General features: G+C 41.9%; 1 protein-coding gene across 1 annotated transcript in view; it reads right to left on the bottom strand.

Moving 5' to 3' along the window:
• Window positions 1–16,450, bottom strand: part of MAB21L3 (mab-21 like 3) — a 176,481-nt gene that overhangs the window by 97,399 nt on the left and 62,632 nt on the right. The window lies entirely within an intron of this gene.

Below are 16,450 nucleotides of genomic sequence, written 5' to 3'. Positions count from 1 at the left end.
CAAGACACACACAGCACCACAGACAGGACACACACAGCACCACAGACAGGACACACAACATTACAGACAGGACACACAGCATCACAGACAGGGCACACAGCATCACAGACAGGGCACACAGCATCACAGACAGGGCACACACAGCACCACAGACAGGGCACACACAGCATTACAGACAGGACACACACAGCACCACAGACAGGACACACAGCATTACAGACAGGATACAACTCATCACAGACAGGACACACAGCATCACAGAAAGGATACACAGCATCACAGAAAGGATACACAGCATCACAGACAGGACACACAGCATTACAAACACGACACAAAGCATTACAGACAGGACGCACAGCATTACAGACAGGACACAAAGCATTACAGACAGGACGCACAGCATTACAAACACGACACAAAGCATTGCAGACAAGACGCACAGCATTACAGACAGGACACACAGCATTACAAACACGACAAAAAGCATTGCAGACAAGACACACAGCATTACAGACAGGACGCACAGCATTACAGACAGGACACAAAGCATTACAGACAGGACGCACAGCATTACAGACAGGACACAAAGCATTACAGACAGGACGCACAGCATTACAGACAGGACACAAAGCATTACAGACAGGATGCACAGCATTACAAACACGACACAAAGCATTGCAGACAAGACGCACAGCATTACAGACAGGACACACAGCATTACAAACACGACAAAAAGCATTGCAGACAAGACACACAGCATTACAGACAGGACGCACAGCATTACAGACAGGACGCACAGCATTACAGACAGGATGCACAGCATTACAGACAGGACACAAAGCATTACAGACAGGACACACAGCATTACAGACAGGACGCACAGCATTACAGACAGGACGCATAGCATTACAAACACGACACAAAGCATTGCAGACAAGACGCACAGCATTACAGACAGGACACACAGCATTACAAACACGACACAAAGCATTGCAGACAAGACGCACAGCATTACAGACAGGACACACAGCATTACAGACAGGACGCACAGCATTACAGACAGGACACACAGCATTACAAACACGACACAAAGCATTGCAGACAAGACGCACAGCATTACAGACAGGACACACAGCATTACAAACACGACACAAAGCATTGCAGACAAGACACACAGCATTACAGACAGGACGCACAGCATTACAGACAGGACACAAAGCATTACATACAGGAGACACATCATTACAGACAGGACGCACAGCATTACAGACAGGACACAAAGCATTACAGACAGGACGCACAGCATTACAGACAGGAAACAAAGCATGAAACCTAGAAGTGGCCTCAGCAGAACAATGTATATCACTAATATCACCAAACCTATTAGTAACCTCTATATAGTGATGGGCACTGCAGATACCCTCAATCCTATTAGTAACCTCTATAGAGTGATGGTCACTGAAGATACCCTCAAAAATATTAGTAAACTCTATAGAGTGATGGGCACTGCAGATACGTTTAAACCTATTAGTAACTTCTATAAAGTGCTGGGCACTGCAGATACCCTCAAAAATATTAGTAACCTCTATAGAGTGATTGGAACTGCAGATACCCTCAAACCTATTAGTAACCTCTATAAAGTGATGGGCACTGCAGATACCCTCAAAAATATTAGTAAACTCTATAGAGTGATGGGCACTGCAGATACGTTTAAACCTATTAGTAACTTCTATAAAGTGCTGGGCACTGCAGATACCCTCAAAAATATTAGTAACCTCTATAGAGTGATTGGAACTGCAGATACCCTCAAACCTATTAGTAGTAACCTCTATAGAGTGATGGGCAATGCAGATACCCTCAAACCTATTAGTAACCTCTATAGAGTGATGGGCACTCCAGATACCCTCAAACCTATTAGTAACCTCTATAGAGTGATGGGCACTGCAGATACCCTCAAACTTATTCGTAACCTCTATAGAGTGATGGGCAGGGCAGATAGCCTCAACTTTATTAGTAACCTATATGTAGCGATGGGCAAGGCAGATACCCTCAAACCTATTAATATCCTCTATAGAGTGATGGGCAGGGCAGATACCCTCAAACCTATTAGTAACCTCTATAGATTGATGGGCACTGCAGATACCCTCAAAAATATTAGTAACCTCTATAGAGTAACTGGAACTGCAGATACCCTCAAACCTATTAGTAACCTCTATAAAGTGATGGGCACTGCAGATACCCTCAAAAATATTAGTAACCTCTATAGAGTAATTGGAACTGCAGATACCCTCAAACCTATTAGTAACCTCTATAGGGTGATGGGCACTGCAGATACAGTCAAACCTATTAGTAACCTCTATAGAGTGATGGGCAGGGCAGATAGCCTCAACTTTATTAGTAACGTATATGTAGCGATGGGCAAGGCAGATACCCTCAAACCTATTAGTAACCTCTATAGAGTAATTGGTACTGCAGATACCCTCAAACCTATTAGTAACTTCTATATAGTGATGGACACTGCAGATACCCTCAAACCTATTAGTAACCTCTATAGAGTGATGGGCACTGCAGATACCCTCAATCCTATTAGTAACCTCTATAGAGTGATGGGCAGGGCAGATAGCCTCAACTTTATTAGTAACATATATGTAGCGATGGGCAAGGCAGATACCCTCAAACCTATTAATAACCTCTATAGAGTGATGGACAGGGCAGATACTCCAAAACTATTAGTAACCTCTATAGACTGATGGGCACTGCAGATACTCTCAAAACTATTAGTAACCTCTATATAGTGATGGACACTGCAGATACCCTCAAACCAATTAGTAACCTCTATATAGTGATGGACACTGCAGATACCCTCAAACCTATTAGTAACCTCTATAGAGGCAATATGATAAGATGATCTGTGACCCCCTAGGTATCAATCACGTGTCAACCATGTGATATGCGTAGCAAGCAGGTGGAAAGTCAGAAACCCCCACAAAAAAAATAATAATAAAATTTAAAAAAATTTGTGCTGAAGCAGGGACACACCTACACACTGCTGCCGACACACTAGTGTGTCCCGACACACAGTTTGGAAAGCACTACTCTATAGGGTGATGGGCAATGCAGATACAGTCAAACCTATTAGTAACCTCTATAAAGTGATGGGCACTACAGATACCCTCAAACCTATTAGTAACCTCTATAGAGTAATTGGTACTGCAGATACCCTCAAACCTATTAGTAACTTCTATATAGTGATGGACACTGCAGATACCCTCAAACCTATTAGTAACCTCTATAGAGTGATGGGCACTGCAGATACCCTCAATCCTATTAGTAACCTCTATAGAGTGATGGGCAGGGCAGATAGCCTCAACTTTATTAGTAACATATATGTAGCGATGGGCAAGGCAGATACCCTCAAACCTATTAGTAACCTCTATAGAGTGATGGACAGGGCAGATACTCCAAACCTATTAGTAACCTCTAAAGACTGATGGGCACTGCAGATACTCTCAAAACTATTAGTAACCTCTATATAGTGATGGACACTGCAGATACCCTCAAACCTATTAGTAACCTCTATATAGTGATGGACACTGCAGATACCCTCAAACCTATTAGTAACCTCTATAGAGTGATGGGCACTGCAGATACCCTCAATCCTATTAGTAACCTCTATAGAGTGATGGACAGGGCAGATAGCCTCAACTTTATTAGTAACCTATATGTAGCGATGGGCAAGGCAGATACCCTCAAACCTATTAATAACCTCTATAGAGTGATGGGCAGGGCAGATACCCTCAAACATATTAGTAACCTCTATAGAGTGATGGGCACTGCAGATACAGTCAAACCTATTAGTAAACTCTATAAAGTTATGGGCACTGAAGATACCCTCAAACCTATTAGTAACCTCTATAAAGTGATGGGCACTGCAGATACCCTCAAAAATAATAGTAACCTCTATAGAGTGATTGGAACTGCAGATACCCTCAAACCTATTAGTAACCTCTATAGGGTGATGGGCACTGCAGATACAGTCAAACCTATTAGTAACCTCTATAAAGTGATGAGCACTGCAGATACCCTCAAACCTATTAGTAACCTCTATAGAGGGATGGACAGGGCAGATACAGTCAAACCTATTAGTAACCTCTATAAAGTGATGGGCACTGCAGATACCCTGAAACCTATTAGTAACCTTTATAGAGTGATGGGCACTGCAGATACCCTCAAACCTATTAGTAACCTCTATAGAGTGATGGGCACTGCAGATACCCTCAAACCTATTAGTAACCTCTATAGAGTGATGGGCACTGCAGATACCCTCAAACCTATTAGTAACCTTTATAGAGTGATGGGCACTGCAGATACCCTCAAACCTATTAGTAACCTCTATAGAGTGATGGGCAGGGCAGATAGCCTCAACTTTATTAGTAACCTATATGTAGCGATAGGCAAGGCAGATACCCTCAAACCTATTAATATCCTCTATAGAGTGATGGGCAGGGCAGATACCCTCAAACCTATTAGTAACCTCTATAAAGTGATGGGCACTGCAGATACCCTCAAAAATATTAGTAACCTCTATAGAGTAATTGGAACTGCAGATACCCTCAAACCTATTAGTAACTTCTATATAGTGATGGACACTGCAGATACCCTCAAACCTATTAGTAACCTCTATAGAGTGATGGGCACTGCAGATACCCTCAATCCTATTAGTAACCTCTATAGAGTGATGGGCAGGGCAGATAGCCTCAACTTTATTAGTAACCTATATGTAGCGATGGGCAAGGCAGATACCCTCAAACCTATTAATAACCTCTATAGAGTGATGGGCAGGGCAGATACCCTCAAACATATTAGTAACCTCTATAGAGTGATGGGCACTGCAGATACAGTCAAACCTATTAGTAACCTCTATAAAGTGATGGGAACTGCAGATACCATCAAACCTTTTAGTAACCTCTATAGAGTGATGGACAGGGCAGATAGCCTCAACTTTATTAGTAATCTCTATGTAATGATGGGCAAGGAAGATACCATCAAACCTATTAGTAACCTCTATAGAGTAATGGGCAGGGCAGATAACCTAAAACCTATTTGTAACCTCTATAGAGTGATGGGCACTGCAGATAACCTCAAACTTAATAGTAACCTCTATGGAGTGATGGGCACTGCAGATACTCTCAAACCTCTTAGTAACATCTATAGAGTGATTGGAACTGCAGATACCCTCAAACCTATTTGTAACCTCTATAGGGTGATGGGCACTGCAGATACAGTCAAACCTATTAGTAACCTCTATAAAGTGATAAGCACTGCATATACCCTCAAACCTATTAGTAACCTCTATAGAGGGATGGATAGGGCAGATACACTCAAACCTTTTAGTAACCTCTATAGAGTGATGGACAGGGCAGATAGCCTCAACTTTATTAGTAATCTCTATGTAATGATGGACAAGGAAGATACCATCAAACCTATTAGTAACCTCTATAGAGTAATGGGCAGGGCAGATACCCTAAAACCTATTTGTAACCTCTATAGAGTGATGGGCACTGCAGATACCCTCAAACCTATTAGTAACCTCTATAGAGTGATGGGCACTGCAGATACCCTCAAACTTATTAGTAACCTCTATAGAGTGATGGGCAGGGCAGATAGCCTCAACTTTATTAGTAACCTATATGTAGCGATGGGCAAGGCAGATACCCTCAAACCTATTAATATCCTCTATAGAGTGATGGGCAGGGCAGATACCCTCAAACCTATTAGTAACCTCTATAAAGTGATGGGCACTGCAGATACCCTCAAAAATATTAGTAACCTTTATAGAGTAATTGGAACTGCAGTTACCCTCAAACCTATTAATAACCTCTATAGGGTGATGGGCACTGCAGATACAGTCAAACCTATTAGTAACCTCTATAGAGTGCTGGGCACTGCATATACGCTCAAACCTATTAGTAACCTCTATAGAGTGATGGGCACTGCAGATACGCTCAAACCTATTAGTAACCTCTATAAGTGATTGGTACTGCAGATACCCTCAAAAATATTAGTAACCTCTATAGAGTGATGGGCACTGCAGATACCCTCACACCTATTAGTAACCTCTATAGAGTGATTGGCACTGCAGATACCCTCAAAAATATTAGTAAACTCTATAGAGTGATGGACAGGGCTGATACACTCAATCCTTTTAGTAACCTCTATAGAGTGATGGGCACTGCAGATACCCTCAAACCTATTAGTAACATATATAGAGTGATGGACAGGGCAGATACACTCAAACCTTTTAGTAACCTCTATAGAGTGATTGGAACTGCAGATACCCTCAAACCTATTAGTAACCTCTATAGAGTGATGGGCACTGCAGATACGCTCAAACCTATTAGTAACCTCTATAAAGTTATTGGTACTGCAGATACCCTCAAAAATATTAGCAACCTCTATAGAGTGATGGGCACTGCAGATACCCTCACACCTATTAGTAACCTCTATAGAGTTATTGGCATTGCAGATACCCTCAAAAATATTAGTAAACTCTATAGAGTGATGGACAGGGCTGATACACTCAATCCTTTTAGTAACCTCTATAGAGTGATGGGCACTGCAGATACCCTCAAACCTATTAGTAACCTCTATAGAGTGATGGACAGGGCAGATACACTCAAACCTATTAGTAACCTCTATAGAGTGATGGGCAGGGCAGATACTCCCAAACCTATTAGTAACCTCTATAGACTGATGGGCACTGCAGATACTCTCAAACCTATTAGTAACCTCTAGAGAGTGATTGGCACTGCAGATAGTCTCAAGAGAGAGATACCCACAAACCTATTAGTAACCTCTTTATAGTGATGGGCACTGCAGATACCCTCAAACCTATTAGTAACATATATAGAGTGATGGACAGGGCAGATACACTCAAACCTTTTAGTAACCTCTATAGAGTGATTGGAACTGCAGATACCCTCAAACCTATTAGTAACCTCTATAGAGTGATGGGCACTGCAGATACCCTCACACCTATTAGTAACCTCTATAGAGTGATTGGCACTGCAGATACCCTCAAAAATATTAGTAAACTCTATAGAGTGATGGACAGGGCTGATACACTCAATCCTTTTAGTAACCTCTATAGAGTGATGGGCACTGCAGATACCCTCAAACCTATTAGTAACATATATAGAGTGATGGACAGGGCAGATACACTCAAACCTTTTAGTAACCTCTATAGAGTGATTGGAACTGCAGATACCCTCAAACCTATTAGTAACCTCTATAGAGTGATGGGCACTGCAGATACGCTCAAACCTATTTGTAACCTCTATAAAGTTATTGGTACTGCAGATACCCTCAAAAATATTAGCAACCTCTATAGAGTGATGGGCACTGCAGATACCCTCACACCTATTAGTAACCTCTATAGAGTTATTGGCACTGCAGATACCATCAAAAATATTAGTAAACTCTATAGAGTGATGGACAGGGCTGATACACTCAATCCTTTTAGTAACCTCTATAGAGTGATGGGCACTGCAGATACCCTCAAACCTATTAGTAACCTCTATAGAGTGATGGACAGGGCAGATACACTCAAACCTATTAGTAACCTCTATAGAGTGATGGGCAGGGCAGATACTCCCAAACCTATTAGTAACCTCTATAGACTGATGGGCACTGCAGATACTCTCAAACCTATTAGTAACCTCTAGAGAGTGATTGGCACTGCAGATAGTCTCAAGAGAGAGATACCCACAAACCTATTAGTAACCTCTTTATAGTGATGGGCACTGCAGATACCCTCAAACCTATTAGTAACCTCTATATAGTGATGGACACTGAAGATACCCTCAATCCTATTAGTAACCTCTATAGAGTGATGGGCACTGCAGATACAGTCAAACCTATTAGTAACATCTATAAAGTGATGGGCACTGCAGATACCCTCAAACCTATTAGTAACCTCTATAGAGTGATGGGCACTGTAGATACAGTCAAATCTATTAGTAACCTCTATAAAGTGATGGGCACTGCAGATACCCTCAATCCTATTAGTAACCTCTATAGATTGATGGACAGGGCAGATAGCCTCAACTTTATTAGTAACCTATATGTAGCGATGGGCAAGGCAGATACCCTCAAACCTATTAATAACCTCTATAGAGTGATGGGCAGGGCAGATACCCTCAAACATATTAGTAACCATCTCTAGAGTGATGGGCACTGCAGATACCCTCAAACATATTAATAACCTCTATAGAGTGATGGGCAGGGCAGATACCCTCAAACCTATTAATAACCTCTATAGAGTGATGGGCACTGCAGATATGCTCAAACCTATTAGTAACCTCTATAAAGTGATTGCACTGCAGATACCCTCAAAAATATTAGTAACCTCTATAGAGTGATGGGCACTGCAGATACCCTCAAACCTATTAGTAACCTCTATAAAGTGATTGGCACTGCAGATACCCTCAAAAATATTAGTAAACTCTATAGAGTGATGGACAGGGCTGATACACTCGATCCTTTTAGTAACCTCTATAGAGTGATGGGCACTGCAGATACGCTCAAACCTATTAGTAACCTCTATAGAGTGATGGGGAGGGCAGATACCCCCAAACCTATTAGTAACCTCTATAGAGTGATGGGCACTGCAGATACAGTCAAACCTATTAGTAACCTCTATAGAGTGATGGTCAGTGCAGATAGCCTCAAACCTATTAGTAACCTCTATAGAGTGATGGACACTACAGATACGCTCAAACATATTAGTAACCTTTATAAAGTGATTGGCACTGCAGATACCCTCAAAAATATTAGTAAACTCTATAGAGTGATGGACAGGGCTGATACACTCAATCCTTTTAGTAACCTCTATAGAGTGATGGGCACTGCAGATACCCTCAAACCTATTAGTAACCTCTATAGAGTGATGGACAGGGCAGATACACTCAAACCTTTTAGTAACCTCTGTAGAGTGATTGGAACTGCAGATACCCTCAAACCTATTAGTAACCTCTATAGAGTGATGGGCACTGCAGATACGCTCAAACCTATTAGTAACCTCTATAAGTGATTGGTACTGCAGATACCCTCAAAAATATTAGTAACCTCTATAGAGTGATGGGCACTGCAGATACCCTCACACCTATTAGTAACCTCTATAGAGTGATTGGCACTGCAGATACCCTCAAAAATATTAGTAAACTCTATAGAGTGATGGACAGGGCTGATACACTCAATCCTTTTAGTAACCTCTATAGAGTGATGGGCACTGCAGATACCCTCAAACCTATTAGTAACATATATAGAGTGATGGACAGGGCAGATACACTCAAACCTTTTAGTAACCTCTATAGAGTGATTGGAACTGCAGATACCCTCAAACCTATTAGTAACCTCTATAGAGTGATGGGCACTGCAGATACGCTCAAACCTATTAGTAACCTCTATAAAGTTATTGGTACTGCAGATACCCTCAAAAATATTAGCAACCTCTATAGAGTGATGGGCACTGCAGATACCCTCACACCTATTAGTAACCTCTATAGAGTTATTGGCATTGCAGATACCCTCAAAAATATTAGTAAACTCTATAGAGTGATGGACAGGGCTGATACACTCAATCCTTTTAGTAACCTCTATAGAGTGATGGGCACTGCAGATACCCTCAAACCTATTAGTAACCTCTATAGAGTGATGGACAGGGCAGATACACTCAAACCTATTAGTAACCTCTATAGAGTGATGGGCAGGGCAGATACTCCCAAACCTATTAGTAACCTCTATAGACTGATGGGCACTGCAGATACTCTCAAACCTATTAGTAACCTCTAGAGAGTGATTGGCACTGCAGATAGTCTCAAGAGAGAGATACCCACAAACCTATTAGTAACCTCTTTATAGTGATGGGCACTGCAGATACCCTCAAACCTATTAGTAACATATATAGAGTGATGGACAGGGCAGATACACTCAAACCTTTTAGTAACCTCTATAGAGTGATTGGAACTGCAGATACCCTCAAACCTATTAGTAACCTCTATAGAGTGATGGGCACTGCAGATACCCTCACACATATTAGTAACCTCTATAGAGTGATTGGCACTGCAGATACCCTCAAAAATATTAGTAAACTCTATAGAGTGATGGACAGGGCTGATACACTCAATCCTTTTAGTAACCTCTATAGAGTGATGGGCACTGCAGATACCCTCAAACCTATTAGTAACATATATAGAGTGATGGACAGGGCAGATACACTCAAACCTTTTAGTAACCTCTATAGAGTGATTGGAACTGCAGATACCCTCAAACCTATTAGTAACCTCTATAGAGTGATGGGCACTGCAGATACGCTCAAACCTATTAGTAACCTCTATAAAGTTATTGGTACTGCAGATACCCTCAAAAATATTAGCAACCTCTATAGAGTGATGGGCACTGCAGATACCCTCACACCTATTAGTAACCTCTATAGAGTTATTGGCACTGCAGATACCATCAAAAATATTAGTAAACTCTATAGAGTGATGGACAGGGCTGATACACTCAATCCTTTTAGTAACCTCTATAGAGTGATGGGCACTGCAGATACCCTCAAACCTATTAGTAACCTCTATAGAGTGATGGACAGGGCAGATACACTCAAACCTATTAGTAACCTCTATAGAGTGATGGGCAGGGCAGATACTCCCAAACCTATTAGTAACCTCTATAGACTGATGGGCACTGCAGATACTCTCAAACCTATTAGTAACCTCTAGAGAGTGATTGGCACTGCAGATAGTCTCAAGAGAGAGATACCCACAAACCTATTAGTAACCTCTTTATAGTGATGGGCACTGCAGATACCCTCAAACCTATTAGTAACCTCTATATAGTGATGGACACTGAAGATACCCTCAATCCTATTAGTAACCTCTATAGAGTGATGGGCACTGCAGATACAGTCAAACCTATTAGTAACATCTATAAAGTGATGGGCACTGCAGATACCCTCAAACCTATTAGTAACCTCTATAGAGTGATGGGCACTGTAGATACAGTCAAATCTATTAGTAACCTCTATAAAGTGATGGGCACTGCAGATACCCTCAATCCTATTAGTAACCTCTATAGATTGATGGACAGGGCAGATAGCCTCAACTTTATTAGTAACCTATATGTAGCGATGGGCAAGGCAGATACCCTCAAACCTATTAATAACCTCTATAGAGTGATGGGCAGGGCAGATACCCTCAAACATATTAGTAACCATCTCTAGAGTGATGGGCACTGCAGATACCCTCAAACATATTAATAACCTCTATAGAGTGATGGGCAGGGCAGATACCCTCAAACCTATTAATAACCTCTATAGAGTGATGGGCACTGCAGATACGCTCAAACCTATTAGTAACCTCTATAAAGTGATTGCACTGCAGATACCCTCAAAAATATTAGTAACCTCTATAGAGTGATGGGCACTGCAGATACCCTCAAACCTATTAGTAACCTCTATAGAGTGATGGACAGGGCAGATACACTCAAACCTTTTAGTAACCTCTATAGAGTGATGGGCACTGCAAATACCCTCAAACCTATTAATAACCTATATAGAGTGATGGGCACTGCAGATACCCTCAAACCTATTAATAACCTCTATAGAGTTATGGGCAGGACAGATACCCTCAAACCTATTAGTAACCTCTATAGAGTGATGGGCACTGCAGATACTCTCAAACCTATTAATAACCTCTATAGAGTTATGTGCAGGACAGATACCCTCAAACCTATTAGTAACCTCTATAGAGTGATGGGCACTGCAGATACCCTAAAACCTATTAGTAACCTCTATAGAGTGATGGACAGGGCAGATCGCCTCAACTTTATTAGTAACCTCTATAGAGTGATGGGCAGGGCAGATACTCTCAAGCCAATTTGTAACCTCTATAGAGTGATTGGTACTGCAGATACCCTCAAACCTATCAATAACCTCTATAGAGTGATGGGCAGGGCAGATACCCTCAAACCTATTAGTAACATCTATAGAGTGATGGGCACTGCAGATACACTCAAACCTATTAGTAACCTCTAGGGATTGGTACTGCAGATACCCTCAAAAATATTAGTAACCTCTATAGAGTGATGGGCACTGCAGATACCCTCACACCTATTAGTAACCTCTATAGAGTGATTGGCACTGCAGATACCCTCAAAAATATTAGTAAATTCTATAGAGTGATGGGCACTACAGATACACTCAAACCTATTAGTAACCTCTATAAAGTGATTGGCACTGCAGATACCCTCAAAAATATTAGTAAACTCTATAGAGTGACGGACAGGGCTGATGCACTCGATCCTTTAAGTAACCTCTATAGAGTGATGGGCACTGCAGATACCCTCAAACCTATTAGTAACCTCTATAGAGTGATGGGCACTGCAGATACAGTCAAACCAATTAGTAACCTCTATAAAGTGATGGGCACTGCAGATACCCTCAAAACTATTAGTAACCTCTATAGAGTGATGGACACTACAGATACGCTCAAACATATTAGTAACCTCTATAAAGTGATTGGCACTGCAGATACCCTCAAAAATATTAGTAAACTCTATAGAGTGATGGACAGGGCTGATACACTCAATCCTTTTAGTAACCTCTATAGAGTGATGGGCAATGCAGATACCCTCAAACCTATTAGTAACCTCTATAGAGTGATGAACAGGGCAGATACACTCAAACCTTTTAGTAACCTCTATAGAGTGATTGGAACTGCAGATACCCTCAAACCTATTAGTAACCTCTATAGAGTGATGGGCACTGCAGATACGCTCAAACCTATTAGTAACCTCTATAAAGTGATTGGTACTGCAGATACCCTCAAAAATATTAGTATCCTCTATAGAGTGATGGGCACTGCAAATACCCTCACACCTATTAGTAACCTCTATAGAGTGATTGGTACTGCAGATACCCTCAAAAATATTAGTAAATTCTATAGAGTGATGGGCACTACAGATACACTCAAACCTATTAGTAACCTCTATAAAGTGATTGGCACTGCAGATACCCTCAAAAATATTAGTAAACTCTATAGAGTGACAGACAGGGCTGATACACTCGATCCTTTAAGTAACCTCTATAGAGTGATGGGCACTGCAGATACCCTCAAACCTATTAGTAACCTCTATAGAGTGATGGGCACTGCAGATACAGTCAAACCAATTAGTAACCTCTATAAAGTGATGGGCACTGCAGATACCCTCAAACCTATTAGTAACCTCTATAGAGTGATGGTCAGGGCAGATAGCCTCAAACCTATTAGTAACCTCTATAAAGTGATTGGCACTGCAGATACCCTCAAAAATATTAGTAAACTCTATAGAGTGATGGACAGGGCTGATACACTCAATCCTTTTAGTAACCTGTATAGAGTGATGGGCAATGCAGATACCCTCAAACCTATTAGTAACCTCTATAGAGTGATGAACAGGGCAGATACACTCAAACCTTTTAGTAACCTCTATAGAGTGATTGGAACTGCAGATACCCTCAAACCTATTAGTAACCTCTATAGAGTGATGGGCACTGCAGATATACGCTCAAACCTATTAGTAACCTCTATAAAGTGATTGGTACTGCAGATACCCTCAAAAATATTAGTATCCTCTATAGAGTGATGGGCACTGCAGATATCCTCACACCTATTAGTAACCTCTATAGAGTGATTGGCACTGCAGATACCCTCAAAAATATTAGTAAACTCTATAGAGTGATGGACAGGGCTGATACACTCAATCCTTTTAGTAACCTCTATAGAGTGATGGGCACTGCAGATACCCTCAAACCTATTAGTAACCTCTATAGAGTGATGGACAGGGCAGATACACTCAAACCTTTTAGTAACCTCTATAGAGTGGTGGACAGGGCAGATAGCCTCAACTTTATTAGTAACCTCTATGTAATGAAGGGCAAGGCAGATACCCTCAAACCTATTAGTAACCTCTATAGAGTGATGGGCAGGGCAGATACCCTAAAACCTATTTGTATCCTCTATGGAGTGATGGGCACTGCAGATACTCCCAAACCTATTAGTAACCTCTATAGACTGATGGGCACTGCAGATACTCTCAAACCTATTAGTAACCTCTAGAGAGTGATTGGCACTGCAGATACCCACAAACCTATTAGTAACCTCTTTATAGTGATGGGCACTGCAGATACCCTCAAACCTATTAGTAACCTCTATATAGTGATGGACACTGAAGATACCCTCAATCCTATTAGTAACCTCTATAGAGTGATGGGCACTTCAGATACAGTCAAACCTATTAGTAACCTCTATAAAGTGATGGGCACTGCAGATACCCTCAAACCTATTAGTAACCTCTATAGAGTGATGGGCACTGTAGATACAGTAAAATCTATTAGTAACCTCTATAAAGTGATGGGCACTGCATATACCCTCAAACCTATTAGTACCCTCTATAGAGTGATGGGCACTGCAGATACCCTCAAACCAATTAATAACCTCTATAGAGTGATGGGCAGGGCAGATAGCCTCAACTTTATTAGTAACCTATGTGTAGCGATGGGCAAGGCATATACCCACAAACCTATTAGTAACCTCTTTATAGTGATGGGCACTGCAGATACCCTCAAACCTATTAGTAACCTCTATATAGTGATGGACACTGAAGATACCCACAAACCTATTAGTAACCTCTTTATAGTGATGGGCACTGCAGATACCATCAAACCTATTAGTAACCTCTATATAGTGATGGACACTGAAGATACCCTCAATCCTATTAGTAACCTCTATATAGAGTGATGGGCACTGCAGATACAGTCAAACCTATTAGTAACCTCTATAAAGTAATGGGCACTGCAGATACCCTCAAACCTATTAGTAACCTCTATAGAGTGATGGGCACTGCAGATACCCTCAAACCTATTAGTAACCTCTATAGAGTGATGGACAGGGAAGATACACTCAAACCTTTTAGTAACCTCTATAGAGTGATGGACAGAGCAGATAGCCTCAACTTTATTAGTAACATCTATGTAATGATGGTCACTGCAGATACTCTCACACCTATTAGTAACCTCTATAGCATGATGGACAAGGCAGATACTCTCAAACCTATTAGTAACATCTATAGAGTGATGGGGATGGCAGATAACCCCAGACCTATTAGTAACCTCTATAGAGTGATGGGCACTGCAGATACCCTCAAACCTATTAGTAACCTCTATAGAGTGATGGACAAGGCAGATACCCCCAAACCCATTAGTAACCTCTATAGAGTGATGGGGAGGGCAGATACCCCCAAACCCATTTGTAACCTCTATAGAGTGATGGGCACTGCAGATACGCTCAAACCTATTAGTAACCTCTATAGAGTGATGGGCACTGCAGATACTCTCAAAGCTATTATTAACCTCTATGAACTGATGGGCACTGCAGATACCCTTAAACCTATTAGTAACCTCTATAGAGGAATTGGCACTGCAGATACCCTCAAACCTATTAGTAACTTCTGTATAGTGATGGGAACTGCAGATACCCTCAAACCTATTAGTAACCTCTACAGAGTGATGGGCACTGCAGATACCCTCAAACCTATTAGTAACCTCTATAGAGTGATGGACAAGGCAGATACTCTCAAACCTATTAGTAACCTCTATAGAGTGATGGACAAGGCAGATTCCCCCAAACCGATTAGTAACCTCTATAGAGTAATATGCACTGCAGATACCCTCAAACCTATTAGTAACCTCTATAGAGTGATGGGCAGGGCAGATACCCCCAAACCCATTAGTAACTTATATAGAGTGATGGGCAGGACAGATACCCCCAAACCCATTAGTAACCTCTATAGCGTGATGGGCAGGACAGATACCCCCAAACCTATTAGCAACCTCTATATAGTGATGGGCACTACAGATACACTCAAACCTTAGTAACTGTCACGGATGCCGGCTGCAGGGGTTAAACCTTACCCCCATACCACCTACTCCTTTGTGTTTCTCCCTGGATTTGAGCAATTGGGAGAATTCACAATCTCCCAGAGCTTTGGTTTCCCTTGTTTTCATCAGTCCACCTGATCTTGAAAGAGCTGGTCTCTGACCGACCTATCCCTCTCCGACCGGCTGGGCTCCTGGAACTACCGGCTGGCCCCCACACCCAGCACTTTCCGGGATACTTTACCTCCGGCCGATTCAAAGGCCCCTTGCCCCAGAGCTTTGCTCTCTTGGGGATTAGTACCCCGTGGGGAGGGCAAGAGGCGGGTCAATTGCCAGAGGTGAGCTCCATTGGGAACTGTTGTTTTTGAGCCCTATTCAACAGACCGCCCTTCGGCTGGCCGGCCTCATGGAACGGCCGGCCGCCTCAGTTCGGATCCCTGGGCCCCTTCATCCCAGGTCGCTCCAACGGTCCTTTGT

This window comes from Bombina bombina, chromosome 3 (genome assembly GCF_027579735.1).
Source record: "Bombina bombina isolate aBomBom1 chromosome 3, aBomBom1.pri, whole genome shotgun sequence".
In the NCBI taxonomy this organism is placed as follows: Eukaryota; Metazoa; Chordata; class Amphibia; order Anura; family Bombinatoridae; genus Bombina; species Bombina bombina.
Note: the sequence above shows the minus strand (reverse complement) of the source record. Positions and strands in the feature narration are given on the sequence as shown.